Consider the following 13,349-nt stretch of genomic DNA (forward strand, 5'->3'; position numbering starts at 1 on the left):
ATTGCTTTTCTTTGCGGAAAAAATTTGGAGACGTGTGTGCAGTAAAGTGAACTGAGCTCAGAATTGCAATTCCAAAGAGGCAGAATTCGATTTAACCAGCCAGAGTATAATTTGATGTCTCATTCTACTCATTGTACATCAGCAAACTTTGACGGAGAACTTGCCCAGGCGTTCGTTTCAGGTACAGAAGATGAGGACTTTGGGGGATTTGTGGATGAGGATTGATCAAAAGTAACGTGAGTACATTGTTAAATACTTCAACTACAACCAAACTCACTGTTTACATAGTTAAATACTTCAATAAAGTACAACCGAGTTTTTCTCCACTGCCTTTTAAAAAACATACGCTAGCATGCATGCTAGAGTATTTTTTAGCATGAAAGCATGTTACCGCATGTTTTAAGCTACTGTATGTTTTACCATGCCTGCGCCCAAAAATGCGGTGTACCTTATATGTATGTGCTAAATACAGAAATAGCACCCATAACTGAGACTGTGCTTTTTAATACCGTGCGCCTCATGGTCGTGAAAATACGGTACAAGCAGAGATGGCAAATCCAGGTTCAGAAATTAAAAACCCTGCCAGTTTGGCTTTAGTCCTCGTGCTAGCTTGCTAGCAGGTGAACAAGCACCCAAGTAGCTAGCTAGCACCTGGGACTAAAGCCAAACTGTGGCAGGCTAGGTAGCTCCCTAGCAGGTAAACAAGCACCCGGGGAGCTAGCTAGCTAGCACCGCGGGCTAAAGCCAAACTGTGGCTGACCAGCTTTCTTCCTAGCAGGTAAACAAGCACCCGGGGAGCGTGGTGTTTGTTGGGAAATCGTTCTTTGTTTTCCCGTGTTCATAATGTTGATTATCAAACTCAGACAATGAGATCGGTGAAATCAGGATTTATTTTCACATAAGCTTATGGACACACGAGATCGGCTGAACGCCGCCATTGTTCTCCCTCATGTGTGTCGCTCCTCCCCCAGTTCCAGGCACTCGTATCCTTCCGTGACTCTTCAAACCCCTCCCCGTCTTCTTCTGCCAATCCTCTCCTTCTCAGACAGTCACATGATACATCAATACACATCACCAAACTGCTCCCCCTCACCTCACAAGATAAAGATTTACATTGTTTTCAGAGCAAGAAGAGGTGTCAATAAACCCTCTCCTGCTCAACCGGTTTGTAAAAGACAAAGGAATCTAATTAACACATTCGCTTCAACCCCCCACATCACCTTGAATTCTCACACAGAGACATACTGAGTAAATTAAAGCAGTTATGGCCACTTCTAAATAGTAATATTATAAATCAAACAGTTATAATTAAATTAATTCACTTCATGTTTCACAACTCGAAATTTCACGATAGTTTAACGGTTAGCATATTGCGTCTTCTCCTGTTCTCTCGTCTTGCTTGGTGTGTCGCATGAGTACAGTTAAGTAGCTCCTCGTCCTGTTGTGATAACAACACCTGTCACAAATATAGATTATTCGCCGCCATGGAGGTGAGGATTAGTGAGTTTGGGGAAAAGCTCTGCACAATGGAAAGACATTTTTTAGCCGCGCTAGCTATCCAGCCGTAGTTTGTAGCTAGCTGGTACTGTGCAACAAAGCTTAGCCGTGATTATTGCCACGATAGTAATAATAATAATAATAATAAATAAATAACCAGATTAATTTAATATCCATAAATTCAAAGCTGGCGGAATTTACTACACAATGGACAGGTTATCCTTCAGGTCAGCCCAACCTCACAACAATGTGGAAATATGCAGTCAAAGCAGAGAGAGCTCCTCCAGATAGTGCATAGGTCATGTCTGTGTTTAGACTTCTATTCACCTTCTACAGACAAGACAAGCCCTATTTGCAAGTCTGTGGCAGTCAGTTTACTCTAAATCTGACCACAGTTTTTGGGTTTCCTGCAACACCTCTTCCTGGTGGGGTAAAGGACACAACCTGCTTACGTAAATAAGCTCAGGGAGAAGGCACAAGGAGCCAAAGGTGAGCCGCCTGTTGCCATATTTCACAAGAGGAACCATTGTTTAACTGCAAGCTTATTCCTTGAAATGCAAAGTATAGTTTCCCTCTTTGCAAAATGGCAGGAGAGAAATGTTTAGCAAAGCAAAGTGGGGGGATGCTTCTTCACAAACAATGCCGCTTTTGTGTCACAAAAGGGTTAATTCTTAGCCACTACATGGTCATGGCAGCATACAGCGAATGTGTCAAGTCAGAGACAAACATTCCTCCCTAATAAACACAATTTGAGCGTGTATGTTTGTAATTAAACTATATTTTCAATTATAACATTTCAGTCACTCACTAACTGTCACCCTCCTTGTTTTTGTGCAGTTAAGAGCATATTCTCCTGTGTGCTTCCTGTGCTCAACAAATGGCCGATAATACGATACGATACGATACGATACGATATACTTTTATTTTCCCCGTGGGGAACTTTTTCCTGGACTCCGTCCAGCTGCAGTTACAGTAAAGAAAAAACAACAGAATAGAAAGAGATAAAATTAAAGTTGTGGAGCCATGTCTCCGTGAACACCATGGCACAGGCGTCCCGGTGCTCGCGGCAGGCCGAGGTGAGGCTCCTCAGCTCATCCATAATGCTCACTAACTACCCAATGGCTGTTGCATTCTTGTCCGTTCTTACGTCCTTGTCATTTCATGAAATGGTCAAGTACTGTTCCAATTCAAATTACTAATAAACCAATAACGGACGAAATATCCGGATGTTGTTCTTGTCAGCTATCTTAAACCAAAGATTCATCAGTTGGATATTTGGGACGTTTTGGCTAGGAAAATATCCCAAGATGCATTACCTGCTCCTATCACAGAAATACATTCGAGTTTAGGGTAGGGGAAGGAGAATAACAAGTACACAGCTGCTCCAATTTACAAAGAGACCTGCATTCTTAGAAATAAAGTTTTTAGAAGAACGTATTGAGTAAATTCACGAGATCATACTCTGCATTCTTCATATTGAGAAATGGTCTATGTGTCCCTACTAAAAATGTCAACATTCAATAATAATTTGTTAAAAAATAAAAGATTACTAAATAAAAGTAAAATATGTGAACCCCCCCAAAAAAACTAATGAGCAAGAATGAACACAAGAAAAAAAAAGGCATAACAACATGAAACAAAACAAAATATAATCCGGACAAAGACACAGATTATGACGTGGAGTCCGTAGATATGTTTGGGGATGCTCCGCTAAATTGTTGTTACAGATTCCACTGGTTGTGATGCTGTGTTTAGTCCTATTTGGCAAAACTATTGAGAGCCACCAGCATTGGCGCCGCAATCTTCTCTATGCTGTCATGTTGACCGTTAATCACAAAACTGGACTTTTTTAAATAATATGCATATATATTTATTTTAAGAAATGGTTGGAAAAAAATGTCACTTCCTGTCTGTTTTGTGTCCAATAAGCTTGCTGACAAGAACAATGTTTTTCCTGAATTGTTGGGTCAGTGCTGCTACCATTTGACTTTTAATTCTCTTGCTACTGATGTTTATTTTTACTGTAGTTTGACAGTTTGGCCATTTCTAAGGAGCAATGATTTCAATGCTCATAAAAGTTGGCTTACGCTCACAAAATCTGACACCTTCCTGACATCTTCCTAAAATAATGGCCTAAGTCAATTTTCAGTTATTTTTCACAAAACAAGAAAAACTTAACTAAACTGTACTAACTGCAAACACACACACACTTGACTGTATGTATATACAGTATATATGTATATATATATGCATACATACATACAGTCAAGCCCGACATTATTCATTCACCCGGCAAATTTAGATTTAAAGTTTTCTTGTATTCAACCAGCAATTTTTCCTGAATTGTAAATGACACAGGTGTCTCACAGAAGATAATAGAATGTTGTTCAAGAGGCATCACTGTGGGGAAAAATAATCCATAGCTCTTATTTGCATTTGAACAAAAAGTGGCGCGTCCAAAATTATTCATACCTTTTGCAAACTGTCGAATTCTATTGGAAAATCCAACATTTTAAACGATTTCAAATAGTCCAAACTGTTCTTAAGCATCCTAATTATCCTGATTGATTAGGAAAAGCTTTTCAAGTCAACTCAAACTCAACAGGTGAAAAACAGCAGATGTCTGCTGCACGTTTGACTCTGGACAGTCAAAGGGCAGGCCACGAGAGCACACTGAGGGTCTGCATTTCCGCACTGTGGCTGCTCACAAGTGTGGAAAGAGCGATAGGGCCATGTCAAAATGTTTTCAAGTTCCAGAACTTCCAGTAGCTACTGTGCAAAGTATTATTTGAAATTTGACATTTTGCACTGTGGAAAATTTCAAAGGACATGCCCGCAAGCCAAAAGTCACACGAGTGCTGGCCAGGAGCATAGTGAGAAAGGTGAAAAATAATTCAAGGATCGCCACCAAGGCCATATTGGTGAATGTGGCCTCTGCTGATGGCAATGTGTCAAGGCATAACTTTCAATCAAAATTTGCCGGTGGTATGGATAATTTCAGGCTTGACTGTACATTTACGTATATATTTCCACAAAGAACGGAGGGACACAGGGTATTCTGGAATTAACCAGGACAAATCTAAAATTGGGGAAATATATATATATATATATATAGCTTATTCCATTTGTGTGCAGCATAACAGCTAATTGCAGCTTCACCATGTTTACTTTGAACTCTGAGTTCCACCAGTTGACCCAAGTCTGCAGATCTCAGAACCCTGATGGGTTTGTATTCAATCAGCATTTCCTGAATATATTCAGGACCCAAACCATTCAGTAATTTATAGACCAGTAGCAGAATTTTGAAATCTATTCTACAGCTGACTGGGAGCCAGTCTAAAGCCAGTGTAAAGTAGAGGAACACTGGCTTGGGATTATAGTTTGTTTGTTTTTTCCGTTGATGACTATATCGTTGGTTGATTGGTATTGAAAACCAGTACAGTACTATACAGCCAAGTCTGTTGAGGCGGTGGGATGTGCTCACATAAATACAGCTTGACCAACAATCGTCTCACCCTGTTTTTTCTCTATTATAGAGACGTCAAAATAGTTTAAACAAAGGAAAACAAATAAGCCCACAGGTTGGGATGTTTACAGACTCAGTGGCATCAGGCCAGCATAGAACTGCTGCAGCATAACATTCATATCCACAAGTCCACCCAGTGCTAGTGCCATTTTTGGGGAATGGATCCAAAATCTCAAACAACACTTGATGAATGCACATGTTTTGGTCATAAATTCCAAGAACAGACAATTTAATATTGATACTTTCCAAGAGATTATTTTTGATTGTCGCTGCAGTTTTGAACAAAGGTGAATTTCCTGCACTCTGTCTGATGCCAAGATCTGACAGCGATGATTTAACATCTACTCATAATAAAACGAACATTTTGGCATGTTTTTTAGACTAATCTTCAGACATGTGGGCACAGGGGGCCTGGACCATGCATCTCCTCATTGCTATATAAAGTTACACTTGATGTAGACCCAAGATAACATAAATCAGGATATCCCACCAGCATTGACAAAGTGTACCATTGTTTTGGTTCAAGTGGGCAGCCATCCTGAGTGACAGTGTGTACTGGATATGGGAGAGGACGTTCTTTCTTGCCCCGAACGAGACGTTTACGTACATTATGCAATGTGTCGGCTGACTTGACCACACCTCAAGCAAAAATATCTGGCTAAATAAATCAGGCTATGCTAGACATAAACATTGGTAATTTGGTAAAGGAATGCATACTGTCTTGTGCAGTATGTTATCAAAATCTAGACTGATTTTGAATTTGAATTAGTTTCTGGATTTTTTTATCTATACAGGCCAATCTGGAGAACTGGGAAAATTCCTGGTTGGCCGGACTGGTTTATGAGTGGCTAAAGGCCATTATTCTGGCCCAAAAAACCAATTCATACAGTCCGCAAAGCCCATTAATACAGCCCGTGGGTTCGTCACAAATGTTAATTTTAACTGCAACAAAGGATGCAGGGAATGCTGATTCTCTCCTGTACTCGATCACCCAAGTAATTCTGGTGTTAAACGCACTATCTGTGTTAATCTGGTTAGCATAGCAATTACCATGGCTTGTATCTTATTTGCCAGCATGGAAGTGATGATTACTGATTTAGGAGTGACTGCGCAATGCGTTTTATTGCCAGACCAGTAGCCAGCCGAAGCTTGTTGCTAGCTCGCTGGTGGAACATAAGTAGCACTGAGCTTCCCTTGACCAAGTTCGTGCAAGTGTGCGTGTGTGTGCGTGCGTGCCTGCGTGTGTGTGTGTAGTAGTAGTACACTCATGTACATACTTGCTTGGTCAAGTGTCCCTTTTTTTCACAAATCCAAGGTGGCAGTCCTACTGATTCAACATATTTGTTTTTAAAAGTAGCACTAAGGAACTTTTTAACCTTAAATAATAAAATATTTGTATAACTCTTCTGATGAAACATCGACTTAAAACTAGTTGAATGGTAACTTTGCCATGGCCTGAGGGGGTCTGTATCATTTTTACTGGCACTAAACAACTTTGAGGAGGATGGTAGGAACACTGCCACACAAAAAACTACAAATGTGCTGACTGCTTTATGGCATACATCACTTCCCCCTTTACCCATTCGCTACAAAGACGTCAATTCGAATGTCGATGCACGATTACCGCTTTCCTGACAGAAGCTGCAAACCAACAGACAGATTTTTGTTTGAGCAGACAAAAAAGAAAAAGGGAAGCTACTCGGATAAAAGGACAGTCAGGGAACAACATTGACCCAGCTTTGACTCGCTGGCGTGAGCGAAAAAAATTACGCAATGCACGTTTCCTTATGGGAAATGTGCTCTTCCTTCAGGATAACATTACCGATTTTGTCCATAATGTGCCACCATAATCAATGTTAACTGAAAGTTCCTTAGTGTTGCTTTAACAGCCAATTCATATCTCAATTCAAGGCACCACCGATTCATGCACAGCCCTATTCCAAAGTGTCTTTGTCTGGTTTCATTGCCATCTTTCCACAAATATACAGTGTGAAAAGTCATGACTGGATGTTTATAGAGGCAGGAAATGTCTATATGGATGACGTACATGCTGCAAACGAAGCCTTGGACAAATATTTTGCGTCAACTGTTTTTTTTTTAGGTCGACTTATTTGACTTGGTTGACTTTTTTCCCCCAGCCCTATACCTTCGGACAACTTTCAAGGGCTTACCATCTCAATCCTATTTACCGCAGCTCAAAACAACACTAACCACATCCTTGCTGTTGATGTTGCAGCCCTGTTTAGGACAAAGTGGCCAGCCACCAACTAGCCAGAACTCCATCCATCTGGACTATCCAAAGTAGTGCGACATTCATCAGTGACTACGTTTACATGCAGTCAACATTCAATGTTTACATGCATGGCGGACAGAGTTATTCTTGGTTTACATGGTCATTTGTGCTCGATTGGAATATCCAGTTCGAATCGCGACGCACAGACGTAATTTTGTAAACAGACGTCATTTCCACTTTTAACTTTCTATGGTTAATAAAAGACATTATATTCATCTCACTCACCAAGCTAAATAAACTATTCGGTTTCCTCCTCGCTCCAGAAGTGTGGTTCTTGCTGCGTTATCATGTTTGTTTACCCCGGCTTGTTTACCCCAGCTTGAGTATTTCCGGTGGGTTACACGTCAGAAGCACGGACTTGTATACGTGTATATACGGTGTATTGGCACAAACAGTGGCCTTTTCCCCGTAGAAAATAATGTGAATATGCCGCAGACAAATCAATGTATTCAAGCAAGGCTCCTTTAGCAAGCAGGGCGGAGCTGCGCATATAAGTCGTTACTACAAAGACCAAGATTCCTTGCGAGTTCAAATAAGCGAAGAAGAAGAAAAGAAGATGAAGAAGAAACTAGAGAGCATGCGCACAGTGAAAAACAATGCACCGTTCAATCGAGGTGTTCCAAATGTGTTTATATGAGCATGAATTCGGGTTATGAAAGGGGTCTTATTTTGGTTTTTAAGAACCCGAATAACGGCATTTTCGGGTTATTGCGCTTGTTTACATGGCCTTACAAAACCCGAATATCTATCTATCTATCTATCTATCTATCTATCTATCTATCTATCTAGACCTCTGGATTTATCACCTCTGATTATGTCTCACTTGGTTTTGATTTTTCACACAAAAAACAACAACTTTATATATATATAATTATGTTTGAAGCTTGAAATGTGACAAAAGGTCAAAAAGCATATTCGAGTTATTGCGCTTGTTTACATTGCCTTACAAAACCCGAATACTGTATTGCCAATATTCTGGTTTTAAAAGGGTTATTGCCTGCATGTAAATGTTGTCAGTGAGTGAAGGAGTTAAATATTAGTGTTCCTGAACTTTTCATTATGCAGATTGTTAGTGGTGCTTTATGCAAGACAGCAAGCCTTTCCCCCAATTCACACTGAATGCGGAACGGACGCGAAGCAGAATAGAAAGCATTTAAGTTTGCATGTCAATTCACAATAGCTTCAGTGCGATGTGGATTGGATGCAGAGCTATGAAAGGTTTCTGCAAGCTTTCAATTTTTCCAGATTCCTCATGCGGATTTTCATTAAGCTGAAGAAATTACATGAGCTGGACAGGAATTCAGGAGTCGGCATCAATGTAGATCTGGTATATTTCAAAATAAAACATTTGCGAACTCGTTTTTTGGGGGAGGGAATTAAGCTAACTACATAGCTTGATATCTGTCGAACATTTAAAAGACAAAAAACTATTTAAACACAAAACGTACTTACCCATGGTAGAAGATCCATGGTAGAAGTCCCAGAAATAATGTCCCTAAAGCATCGATGTTATAACAGGCAAGCGTGGCTATTGTTTACCAATAGGTCTCTATATACATGGTCGTTATCGCGTAAACTCAACTCTCTCCGTGATCTGGTGGTCTGGCGGGTGAAGATTTCTGGACACATACAGCTCACGCAACACACGCGGTGTGGATTGCAGTCTGTACGGATGCCGTATAGAAACCGCTCCGCGTCCGCTTTGCAGTCAGGGTGAATTGGGCGTTTGGATGATCCTGCATCAAGAAATTCTTGGGGCTCCAGAAACACCAGCAGCTTCAAGTATGTGTTTGCTCCATAGCGGCTTTTTAACAGCGACTCTATTCGCATGATACATTTGCTTCACGGATACCTTCTATAATACACATTTATCCGAATGAACCCGTTTGCACTCTAAATCACAAACCATTTGTTTTGGTGTGTGATTCAGAATGATGAGGAGCTTGGAGCCTATCCCAGCTGAGTTTGAGTGAGAGACACACTTAGGCTTGGACTGTTTGCTAGTTAATCACAGTGCACATATTGACAACCAACCATTCACACTCACGTTTACACTGATGGACAATTTATATGCTTTCACTTACCTTACACTCTAAAAACAGTTGGGTCAGAAATAACCCAAACTGGGTCAAAAATGGACCAAACCAACTTTTTGAGGTATATCAAACAGATTAATAATCCAAAAAGCAACCTATTTTTTGGGGTTATTTTGTGGGTTGTTTGTTTGACCCAACTTTTTGGGTAAATTGACTAACCCAATTGAATTAGGTCAAATATTAACCTTTTTGAGTTATTTAATCCAAAACGTTGGGTCAAATGAAATAATAACCCACCAATCAACCCAATTTGTTGAAGTATCTTACCGCCACCACAGTGTGAGTGTGAGTGCATGAATAATGTATCCACTCCATTGTAAAGCGTCTTTGAGTGTCTAGAAAAACGCTATGTAAATCTAATGCATTATTATTTGTTATTATTAAAACCAACCCAAATTTTGCGTTGTTTAGTGGGTCATTAATTTGACCAAATTTTTGGGGTTAAATTGAATAACCAAAAAGTTGAATGGTCCTTTTTTGACCCAATTTTTACCCAACTGTTTTTAGAGTGTAACATCATTATTATGTGAAATCCTGAATGCCCAATGAAATACCACACAAGGAACGGGTGAACATGCAAAATCCACACTGGGGCGCCCCAACTAAGAATCTAACCCAGAACATTTATCTTGTGAAGCAAACCTAAATTCTGTCTTCCTAAAAACTTGCAATAAAGCACATAGATGGTGCATAGACTGATGCCACACAACAGAGGAACAAAAACTTATTTGGACCAAAGAATCCTGTGGCATATTACCACTGGATTAAGCACTTATAGATATAAGAAGAATGACAGGCAAACAAACGGAAAAGTCGGCATGCATGAAATTGCATGACAGTGAAAACAAAGACAGGGCAATGCTTGCTTCCCAAAACAAACAGCAAATCCAGACAGATGGATTTTCCATTGCAGAGTTGTGTTAATGAGAGGAAGTAGGGGAGTACTTCCCAGGGATTGCATTGTGATACTGACGACTCTTCCTCCTTCAAAGCTTGATCGAGAGAAACCTCGATCAAGACTTTGGGCCTCATTCCTACCTGCCTTTCTCAGTCACAAACGGTATTCCCCACATGGGATGCCTGAAAAACAGCCGTCCGGCATCCGCCATTAGCTTGATATATGAAAGGATGTCTGACAATGATTATACAGAAACATGTGACTGACAATTCACATTGCCAAAGCTAACATTCAACTGATGCCGACTTAATGTCTTTCCTGCTCTGTACGATGGCTTCATGAAAACACACACACACACACGCACCCCCCCCCCCACACACGCACACCCCCGCACACACACGCACACCCCTACACCCCCCCCCCCCCACACACACAAAATAACTGCGGCACTGATTACAGGTAAACATTTTGGAAAAATATGTAATGTTATGTTCTATTTATTTATTTTTTTAGTACTTCCCTTGTTTTTTATGTTTGGTCATGTTTCAATTGTCTTTCACTCATGATAAAAGATCACATAATACTGCAATAAAATGCAATCTCATTACATCAAAATGCAACAGTAACCTGCATGTTGGCATTTTGACAACAACAAAATAGGTTGGAGTGTACAGTACAATACAAGTTTTAGTATCGCTTTGGACACTGTAAATACTGCAAACAATGATGAAGACCCATGACAAGAATGATCTCTTGCACTGCCATTGTGTACTGACAGCACTTCATGTCCTTTCACTGCTGTGTAGGTTGGCTGAATTCTTGAATTCTGTATCGATGGTTTCCGAGGATGACACAAGCAACAAGTCTCTTTGTAATTATTTAATTATATAACTAAATTGTATGTGTGCCAAGAGACTTGAGCAGAGACCAACCACTGCTGTTACTGTGCCTTGCAAAAGTACTAGCCCCCCTTGAATGTTCTGACCTTTTGCCACATTTCAGGCATCAAACATTAAGCTATAAAATATTTTTTCTGGGGGGGTGAAGAATCAATACCAAGCGGGACACAATTGTTGTTATTTTTTCAAATAAATAACGGAAAAGTATGGCATATGATTATTATTCACCCCCTTTTCTCCCAGTGCAGCCAACTGACTCCAGAATGAATTTCTGAATGATCCAATGTTAATGATAAATAGAGTCTACCTGTGTGTAATTGTGTCTCAGTATAAATGCACCTGCTCTGTGATGGTCTTAAAAGTCTGTTAAAAGAATAATGAGACGCAAACATCACGAAGTCCAAGGAACGCACCAGGCAAGTCCAGGATAGAGTTGTGGATACGTTTAAAGTAGGATTAGGATGGAAAGTTTTCACAAGCTTTAAACATCTCAGTTATATTGAAATAAAGATAGTATCATACCACTGCAGAGATCCACAGCTAAGGCGGGGGAATCTGTCTATTGGGCAACTATGAGGACCAACCATAGGACAACTTGTCGCACACTGTGCAAATCAGGCCTTTATGGAAGAGTGGCAAGAAACAAGTCATTTCTCAAAGCAAACCATAAAAAACACTTGTTTGAAGTTTGCCACAAGCTACCTAACCTGGGTGACACAACAAACATATTGAAGAAGGTGATCTGGTCACATGAGACCAAAATTGAACTTTTTGGGCTAAATGCAAAATGGTATGCATGGTGTAAAAGCAACATTGCACATCACCCACTGTCAAACATGGTGGTGGCAGCATCATGGTCTGGGGTTGCTTTTCTTCAACAGGGAAGGTAGCTTTAGTTGATGGGAAGATGGAGCCAAATACAGGAAGAAAAACAGTTGGATCTTCGATAGACATGAGATTGAGACGCAGGTTGACTTACAAAACAATAATACCAGACATAAAGCAAAAGCATTTTTTAGACTGTTTGTTTTTAATATCTATTCTATTTATTTCCTGATGCTACTGATGGACAACTAAATTTCCCTTTTGGGTATTAAGAAAGTATCTATCTATCTATCTATCTATCTATCTATCTATCTATCTATCTATCTATCTATCTATCTATCTATCTATCTATCTATCTATCTATCTATCTATCTATCTATCTATCTATCTATCTATCTATCTATCTATCTATCTATCTATCTATCTATCTATCTATCTATCTATCTATCTATCTATCCATCCATCCATCCATCCATCCATCCATCCATCCATCTCTCTCTCTCTCTCTATCTCTCTCTTTCCATATATATAATTATGTTTGAAGCTTGAAATGTGGCAAAAGGTCAAAAAGTTCAAGGGGGCATATACTTTCACAAGGCACAGTACATACGAGAAGCCTAACAGCAACTCTGACGTAAAAAAGCAATGCTCCTTGCTGCACATTCACTTGGACGAAAGGAAATTCCCCCCGGTGCAAAACGTAAACTTGGCTCCAATAAAAGCATCCGTTGGCACCTCACTGGACAACAGGAACTCTTTGTTTATCGAAAAACATCCCGTTGTTGGCCTCAGGGGGTGTATGACCCTTCTTGTTATACAGAGGGAGAACGTCATGAAGTAGTCACAGTGGAGCCCATATTTTAAGATCTTAAGAATGCTGAACAAAACTTCTTTAATATAAGCAACCAAGACGTGTGATTCTGTGTGCGTGTGTATGCGTGTGTTTATGTAGTGGCAGTGTTGCTTCTGCGTCAGAACCTGGTCTGTTTGGTATGTATTGTTTAAAATAGCTGCAGACTGACACACCCATGTTCAGGGACCACAACACCTAAAGTTAGCAGTAGGCAGATGGGAATAGGACAATTGTTCAATAACAAAGTTTCAAGATTGAACCTTGGTCAGCCAAGTGAGTCGTAAGCTGATTCTCTTTAAAAGGGAAGTCAACCCCAAAAACTTCTTTACAATAATAAGTTCTATGCAGCCCATCGAGTCGAATGACGGTATTCGGATTAATATTGTATTTGTGCAGCAAAATCCACCCGTTTTGTTCATCTCGGTGTGGACATTTTGTCCCCTGCTGTCGACTAAAAATGAC

The 13,349-nt window shown here is 40.1% G+C and overlaps 1 long non-coding RNA gene across 1 annotated transcript in view; it reads left to right on the forward strand.

Annotated features, from left to right (window-relative positions):
* The first annotated feature begins 117 nt into the window (after positions 1 to 117).
* The window catches only part of LOC147160372 (uncharacterized), a 15,105-nt gene continuing 1,873 nt past the window's right edge, over positions 118 to 13,349 (forward strand). Inside the window, exon 1 of the long non-coding RNA XR_015097409.1 lies at positions 118 to 236. This is a non-coding gene — a long non-coding RNA (uncharacterized LOC147160372). The remainder of the gene's footprint in view (positions 237 to 13,349) is intronic.

The sequence above is a fragment of the Leptonotus elevatus genome, chromosome 16, assembly GCF_054856555.1.
Source record: "Leptonotus elevatus isolate MCC_2025b chromosome 16, RoL_Lele_1.0, whole genome shotgun sequence".
Lineage (NCBI taxonomy): Eukaryota > Metazoa > Chordata > Actinopteri > Syngnathiformes > Syngnathidae > Leptonotus > Leptonotus elevatus.